Genomic DNA, 8,423 nt, shown 5'->3' on the forward strand with positions numbered 1-8,423 from the left:
AGAAGAAGGATTATGACACTTATGAACAAAAATGTCAACTCAAATGCTTGAAGTTAGGAAGTATTGTCCTACAAAGGTAAATAAGGTATCTCTTCTAACTCCAAGTATTACATACCTTTAGTATTATAAATATATTCTTTCATGAAATCCTAGTGAGGCCACATTTTCAAAAATAAGTGATATGATAAGTATATTCCCCAAAATCACTTTTAGGCCAAATGCTATATGTTTCTCATATACATGGTCTTAAATGCACACATTTCATTGTTGAACAATTATAATATCTCTTAACTATGTTTGATTCATAAGTAAATGTTGAAATACTATATAGGATATTCCAATCTTGTTGAAGCAAAACAAGTCATATTTCATATTAATGCAAATGACAAAAAATATTTTTTGAAAAGCCTATGCCAATTTAATATTTAATAAGCCATCTCCAAAAGAAGAGAGGAAAGGTATGCTTATTATTTTGTAGGTACTCATGAGGATGCACATTCAAAAGGATTAAAGTGCTATGCAAGAAAAGAAAGACAAGAATCAAGAAATTGAAGAAAGGCCAAAGAAGATTTCAAATATGGCAATCTTCTAACACTTTGATAAGGATGAGGTAAAACATAAAAGGTAACTATATATCGAGGGTTGTTCTATTTTGTATTGTCTTATCACATATTCTGCCCAATATTATGCCTAAATGTTTGAATGTATGCTAGATGACTAGAAAATCCTAAATAATCACACTTATCACCAATAAATGCATGTATTCTTAATTGTATATGTATTCTTGGTTGTATATGCTCTTGTGTGTTTTAGCTCTGGGTTAAGTGTGCATTAAGTGTTTAGGATAGGTCTTTTCTCTTAGAGTCTTAGCAAACCTCTAAACTAATTCAAATTGTGCTAAAATTTGTCATAGTGACTTATTTAATCGATTGTTCTGTGTTCTAATTGATTATCTAGGTTTTTCCTTAGAAATTTAATCAATTACCTGTTCCTACAATTGATTACTTGGGTTAAAAATGTTTTAAAAATATAATCGATTAAGTTGGAACATACTTGATTATCTGTGCTAAAAATTCAATCTCGTTAATCATTTAACATAAAGGTTAATCAATTAAGTGCAGTCATAATACAGATTCAAACACAGTTCTGGGTTCAGTTTCTTCAAACCCTAACCTTGTGCATTCTGTCTTCTTTCCCCAAATTATTTTCGAAATTCTTCCTCAAACTCAAATTCGAGCTACCCAATCTCTACTTCTTTCCTCCTCTAAATCTCTAACCCATCAATTTGGTTGTAAATGAGTAACCTAAGATTTCCCTCTTTCTAAAACCTAATTTCGGTTTCCCTATCCAATCCATTATCCATTCCTATCTCTACCAAAATGAATAACGAAAGACCCAAGAGAGTGAAACATACCGCTGGAATGAATAATTCTCTTCGTCATCCTGGACGTACGAGAAATTTGAATGCTAGAGGGTCTTCTTCAAATGCTAGGCAGGATCCATCCCTGGGTTTGGATCCATTCTATGCTCCTGTTCTTCAATCAGAAAGTTTGGCCAGATTCATCAACCAGAAACCTACATACATCCATTACATCGACGTGGCATGGATGGTGGTGCAGGGATTTCAATTCCCACATAAATTGGAGGTACATGGTTTGTACAGTTTCTAGAGTTAAATGGCAATGAATGAATGAATGAATGCTTAGTTGGTTTCTTATATTTTAAAGAATCGTTAATTGATTAAGATTTAGTGATAATCAATTATATACAGTAGGAAACAGAAAAGTATATTAACCTAAGTTTTTCATATTGCTTCATAACATATATATCATAGAGGTTAGAACACACATGAAAAACAAAGAGTTTTCACATAGTTCTGAAAATTATATTGCTCTTTCACTTTCATATCTTTAGCAAGATTTTCAAAGTGTTCTTTTGAAAAAGAGAGAAAATGGAGAATCTTTAGAAAGATTTCGAAAGAGCTTTATTGTCATATCTTTGTAAAGAAACCTTGTATCTCACATTTTCTATATTCTGAGTTGTGAGATTTGTAGACAGGTTCTTAGATTCTAGAAGAGTGAATATTCTGCACACATAGATGCATCAATAACTTGAAAGATTTAGTCAAGGCATAAACATATTCTCTTGGTGTATTAAGTATCACCATTGATAGAGAATTGGTTTGGAAAAACCTAGCCGCGGTTAGGTATTAGTGATTGTCTACACAAGGCAAGAAGTCTTCGGTGGAGCAAGAAATCGGCTGGGGCCAGAATCGTGAGTTGTGTGGTATCCTAGTAGGCGATTGGAGTGGTCAAACTGGGTTTAGGGCTCAACGGATCCTGGAAAGAAGTTCTTGCATATTGTATTGGAATTGTGTTTCTAAGAAAAAAATTGTTTTGCAATAGTGAAGAAAAATCTCTCAAGATCAGAAGGCGAGGCCTGTATGTAGTTTACAGGTGGACCCGCAAATGAACTATGATAAAAGTTGTGTCTCATTCTTCTCAACCCTTAACTCTTTACATTTCCGTATTACATGATTTACTTAACTTGACATGAATATCATTCTGAGTTATTTGCATATTTTATTATGTGCATTTACTGTTCTTAATCATCTTTAAAAGTGCATATAAGTTTAGTTAAATCTTGGTAATCGTGGAGATCAAAGTAAAACGTGTTTCATAGAATAAGAACTGAATAATCGATTAGGTTCTTTAGTTAATCGATTATCTGCAGAATGAGTAAATCAATTACTGCTGGTGTTAATCGATCAAACATTGAGTGAAATTGTAAAATCTGTTTGTTAATCGAGCAGCGGTAATTGTATACTGTATCACCTATTCACCCCCTCTAGGTGAGTTACATAGCCTTATGGGACCCAACACATGATACGAAAAGGATGGAGAACTCATAGAGATCATCCCATTGATAACATCATCAGAATTATAAGCAAGGGAGTATCAACTAGACATTCTAGAGGAACTGAATAAATTTGAAAGAAATAAGGTTTGAGAACTTATCCTAAGACTTAAGAATAGACTAGTAATTGCTACTATGCATTTTTATCTAAATTTTCAATTATATCAGATGAAAGTCACATGTGATTTTTAAATTGTTATGTACAAGAGGAGGTGCTAACTGGCAAAGTGGTTGATGAAATAACAAGACAAATTGTTGCAGAAGAAGTATAAATATTTATTGTATTCACAAGGAATTGGTTGATATTAAATCAGTTAGAAAATCTAAATTAAATTGTGTGACAAAAAGGGAGGTAGAGCGATGTTGATATCCAACCTTTGCTAAATAAGTTGTTAGACTAAATATAAGAAATCACAGGAAGAGAAAAGATGTTGAGAAGATTCAGGATGCTTATTTTAAAATTGGCATAAAGGGCCTCCTCCATGAGCTAGAGAAATCCACCTCCTCAGAAGAGCTTCCATAGTTGGTAGGCTATCCTAGAAAAGTTGTCATGCAAGAGATGTGACCTTCAAAGGCGCTTTGGATTTCCAAAGGAGGTGAAGATGATGGATGTTGAAAGCTTGTTGGTGATGCTGATGAGTGAGAAGGTCATAGGTTGATCTGAGCGAATACTGTTTGGTTTTGTCATGTAGCCACTCCCAAGAGTCAGGTGTGTTTTTCTGTAGCATCGATTGTTGAATTTCCTGCAAAATATAATCAATTAGTTCAAGTTCCCAAGTAAAAAGTTGATGTCTTCAGGTGAAGTTCCAAACCCAATTTACCCCTGACAACATAAGAATTAAACTCCACACCATATCAAAAAACTAATTGATCTGTTAGCCGCACCTAAATTCCCTTGACTCAACATCTATATTGAGCCGATAATCGGTCCAAGTTTATAATGCTGAATTGGCATATGGTCGCTACCAGACGTTCAACTGGTCATTAGTTTCATGACTTCGAAAGAGGAAGAATGAAATTCTAAATCTTCCAAGTTATTTGGAGCCGCTACTACATTTTTTACATTGAATACATAGAAAAATTTGTTTATCCCTAGTTGAAAAATATGGTCATTGGACTAGAGCTCTGTACTTAGGAGTCAATTATGGGTCAATGAACGTATTAGCACATTGTCTGTGCATATTAAAATGGTACCCTCACTAACTACATGAATTAATTATACCCTTCATTTATTAGACTAAAAACTTAATTATATATATAAAATAATATATATTTTTGTGTTTGACAAAAATTTATATTTATCCTATGTATCCTTAGATACAATAGGGAAATTAAAACTACATAGTTGCGAGTTAAAAACTAATTAATTGCTAAAAGAGAATTAATAGAGAAGAGATTGTCTTCGTCGTGAATTGACTTCCCACTTCGAGGATAACATAAACAATACTAATGTCTGCAACCATATCTCAACCCAATGCAAAAATTAAAATATCTAAGGAATCGTAACCTTACTATTAGTTTCCCAATTATTTATTAATTTATTTATATTCAAATACTATTTAAATTAAAATAAAATTAATAATAGAAGAAATCACATTGCTTATGAGTCGACTTCTCATTTTGAGAAATAACAGAGATAATAATAATAATTGCAACCTTTTCTTGACAAATACTATAAAGTAAGATATGACATGAGCTTAATCTAACAACTATATTCTCAAAATTTTTATTAACAAAATATTTTAAATTGTTGGTCATTATCATTTTAATTAATTACTTATTTATTTAATCGTTAACGATTTAATTAATTTTAATGAATAAATTTTTTAATATGTATTTCTTAAATTAATTATTTTTTATTGATTTAAATAAAAATAAAAATTATTTAAAAAAAAATAAAAAGATAACCAGAAATTTCCTTGTCCACTACATGCCAAAGCTTGTCTCGGAGGCGCAAAAATTGCTGGACTTGTGACCACTGATGAACCAAAACATTGTTGGCGCACGAGAAGGGGACAATGTATTTAACTATCGAGTTCTAAAATATGAAATAGGATTAAAATTGTAATGTTTGTATTTAAAAAATCAAGAAAGTTAACTAAACTTATCCAATGTAATTGGTGAGTAAAATTCGATTAAAAAATTCTCATAATAAGAACGAGATGAAGTAATTTGTATGCATGAATGTGATATTATTTCACTCATTAATTTTGTCATGGTCGCCCTTTGTTTGATAGTTAAGGGGATTAGCAAAGTAGGAATAGTTTATTCTACTTTATGTAGAGGTAAAGAAACATGCCACAATTAACTTAGAATGGTTTTTATTTTTAATAATAATATTGTTGAAGTATATTTTGGGTTAATATTGTATTGGGTTAGTAGTTAGTTTAAACCCACTTACCTTGTATAACAAACAATCATTTTAAACATAACTTCCATGATTAAAACATGTGTAAAATAATTTAGTCAATTATGAGTTATGTAGAGTTAAATCTCTTGTATTTTCTATATAATAGGTTAATTAGTTTATTTTTAATTCATTGATTCATCCATTCAATTCTATTCATTCAATTCACTCAATGAATGAAATCCACATTCTTTTCTTGGTTTTTAATTTCAAATATGATATCAAAGTAAATGTATTTATGTCTTCCATGATGTGTTGTTTATCCATCAAACTTTCAATATCTAACATCATGGTGTGCAAGATTCCATGACCATGCCATAAAGCAACATCACCACTTTTCCTATCTCACTATTTCTTCATTTCTTGGACAATCCATTTCTTCCTCTTCACTTTTCCATCATAACTCCATATCTCGCCTCCGTCTTCTACAAGTTTCTCTTCTCTTCTCTATTTCTTTATCATTCTATTTTATAATTTTCATATTATCATTTTTCTCATTCATTCTTGAGGCAAATATTGCTCCTATTTAACTATATTATTTTTTTGTTATTCTTGAGCAAAATTGTTAATATTTCTTTATAATCATCATTTGTTATTCTTGAGCAAAAAAAAAAAAAATTCCTCATATTTCTTCATATTCTTTGACCAAAAAATCAAGATGATATTCTTGAACAAATATTGTTCATATTTCATCATATTCTTGATTTCTGTCATTCATGGCTAAGAAACCAAGATGGTATTATTGAACAAGTATTGTTTATATTTCATCATATTCTATATTTCTCTCATTCTTTGGCCAATAAACCAAGATGGTATTCTTGAGCAATAATACCATTTGATCTTACTTGATCTTCTTTCAATTATGTTCGTTCTTCATGAACAACATTATTACTTTCAATTTCATTAATTAAGCCTGCTTTGACTCTCATTCTATACAATCATTCTTTATATTTTTTTGTAGAGTATATGGTATGCTTGGAGAAGAGTAACTAAAGTATGAAAGCAAATCTCATCACTTTCGATTATAACCAAGGTGTTGAAACAAAGCAACCAACAAAGACATATCAAAAAAATGTGAAAGAAGACCATTATGGTGGTGCATTTATCACTCATTCATCTTTTGTCAAAGCTTGAAGTTGTCAATATCCATTCTCCAACTTGGGGGGAGGGGGTTGAAACATATTTTAGGTTAATATTGTATTGAACTAGTAGTTAGTTTAAACCCACTTACCTTTAATAACAATAAACTATTTTAAATTAAATTTTCATGATTAAAATAGTTTAGTTAGTCAGGAGTTAGGTATAGTTAAGTCTATTGTATTTTCGATATAATTGGTTGGTTAGTTTTTTTATAATTCATTGATTCCCATTTAATTCTATTCATTCAATTCACTCAATGATGAAATACACATCCATTTTCTGTTCTTTGATTTCTTATTCCCCGTTGTATATGAAAATTGGATAAAGAGACAAATATAAAGACACCTTCAATCAAAGGCTTTTGAACTTTCTCATTCAATCATCTTTTATCTAAGCTGAGAGTTGTCAACATCCACTCTCCAGCTTGAGAGGGTGTTGAATTATATTTTAATATTTTGGGTTAATATTATATTGGATTAGAAATTAGTTTAAAGTCACTTGCCTTTTGTATTTTCATGATAAAACATGTGTAAAATATATTAGCTATAGTTAGTTAGGAGTTAGATAGAGTTAAATTCTTCATTTTTTTCTAATAATATGTTGGTTAATTTCTTTGTAATCACTCTATTCAATTATATTCATTAAATTAATTCAATGAATGAAATTCATATTCTTTTCGTGCTCTTTGATTTCTAATAAATATTTCATAAGATAGATGGCTTCATTGTTTATTGTTGACTTTTCACCCATTAGGTGACAAAGACTGTATTATCTACAATCCATTAAATACAAGGTAGTTTGAATAGGATTGTTTTACACAATGACACCATTATTCTAACATGCGCAATGGCAAACTTTAAGACCAAGTCTGATTTTGCATACTCCATTATTACAGAAGTTTTCTTATACACACTTCTCATTGCAAGTAGCATCTTTACAATTATTATCCATATAGTCTTTGCAACACTTGTTTTTCGAATTTATTGAAAATCATTAACATTTATAATTTATAAAGAATTCAGTAGAAGGGTCATGGAATATCATATTTTTGACATGCCATACAAGAAATTTTACACAAAGATTTTTCTGGTAACATATCACTTATAAGACAATTAGAGTCACAAATATCAATTCCAACCATTAACATTATAGTTAATATCATCACATTGAAGTATTAGGAAATAATATGTCAACAAATATAATAAAACTATTGTCTATAAAAAAAATAGTCTAATGATTCCCCAAAAAATCATTTATTTAGTAAAAATCTTACAATATCAATTATAGTGAAAACTTACAAATGAAAATGAAAATTAGTAGGATCACAATGAAGTAAAACCTGGCTGTAATATGATTAGTAAGATGAAGAGGGAACATAGAAATTCTCTCTTAGCCATAACAACATTGAATTGTGTCATGTTTTTTTCCTTTGAATTTTTTTAGACTAGTGTGATGATAACAAGCTAAGAGACAACTATATTTATATATGTGTTTAAATTCAACGTTTCACTATTAATCATTAATATCATGCAATCTATTCCACACTATTATTTGAAAAGAGACACAATTAATTATTAATGAAATACATAATAATGACATTAGATAATTTAAGGTGAATCAAAATTATACTTATATAATTAATAATTTAGCCTTAATCATATTAGGTGAGTAGACTAAAATAATATTTATATAAGTACAAATATTTTAGCAAAAAATCCACATACCATCATGGTTTCTTCATAAGTCATATGAGTGTTTCAATAATAGAATTCAACTCCACACCATAACAAAAATAATTTGACCCATTGGTGAAGACAATGATTCATTGAATCAATACCTTGATCGAGTCAATAACCTGTCATGTTTCATGACTTAGGAAGAGAGAGAATGAAATTCCTAACTAGTCCAATTAATTTGCAATCGCCACTACATTTTTCTATCAATGTCATGTTCTCTACAG

The sequence above is a fragment of the Lupinus angustifolius genome, chromosome LG01 (assembly GCF_001865875.1).
Source record: "Lupinus angustifolius cultivar Tanjil chromosome LG01, LupAngTanjil_v1.0, whole genome shotgun sequence".
Lineage (NCBI taxonomy): Eukaryota > Viridiplantae > Streptophyta > Magnoliopsida > Fabales > Fabaceae > Lupinus > Lupinus angustifolius.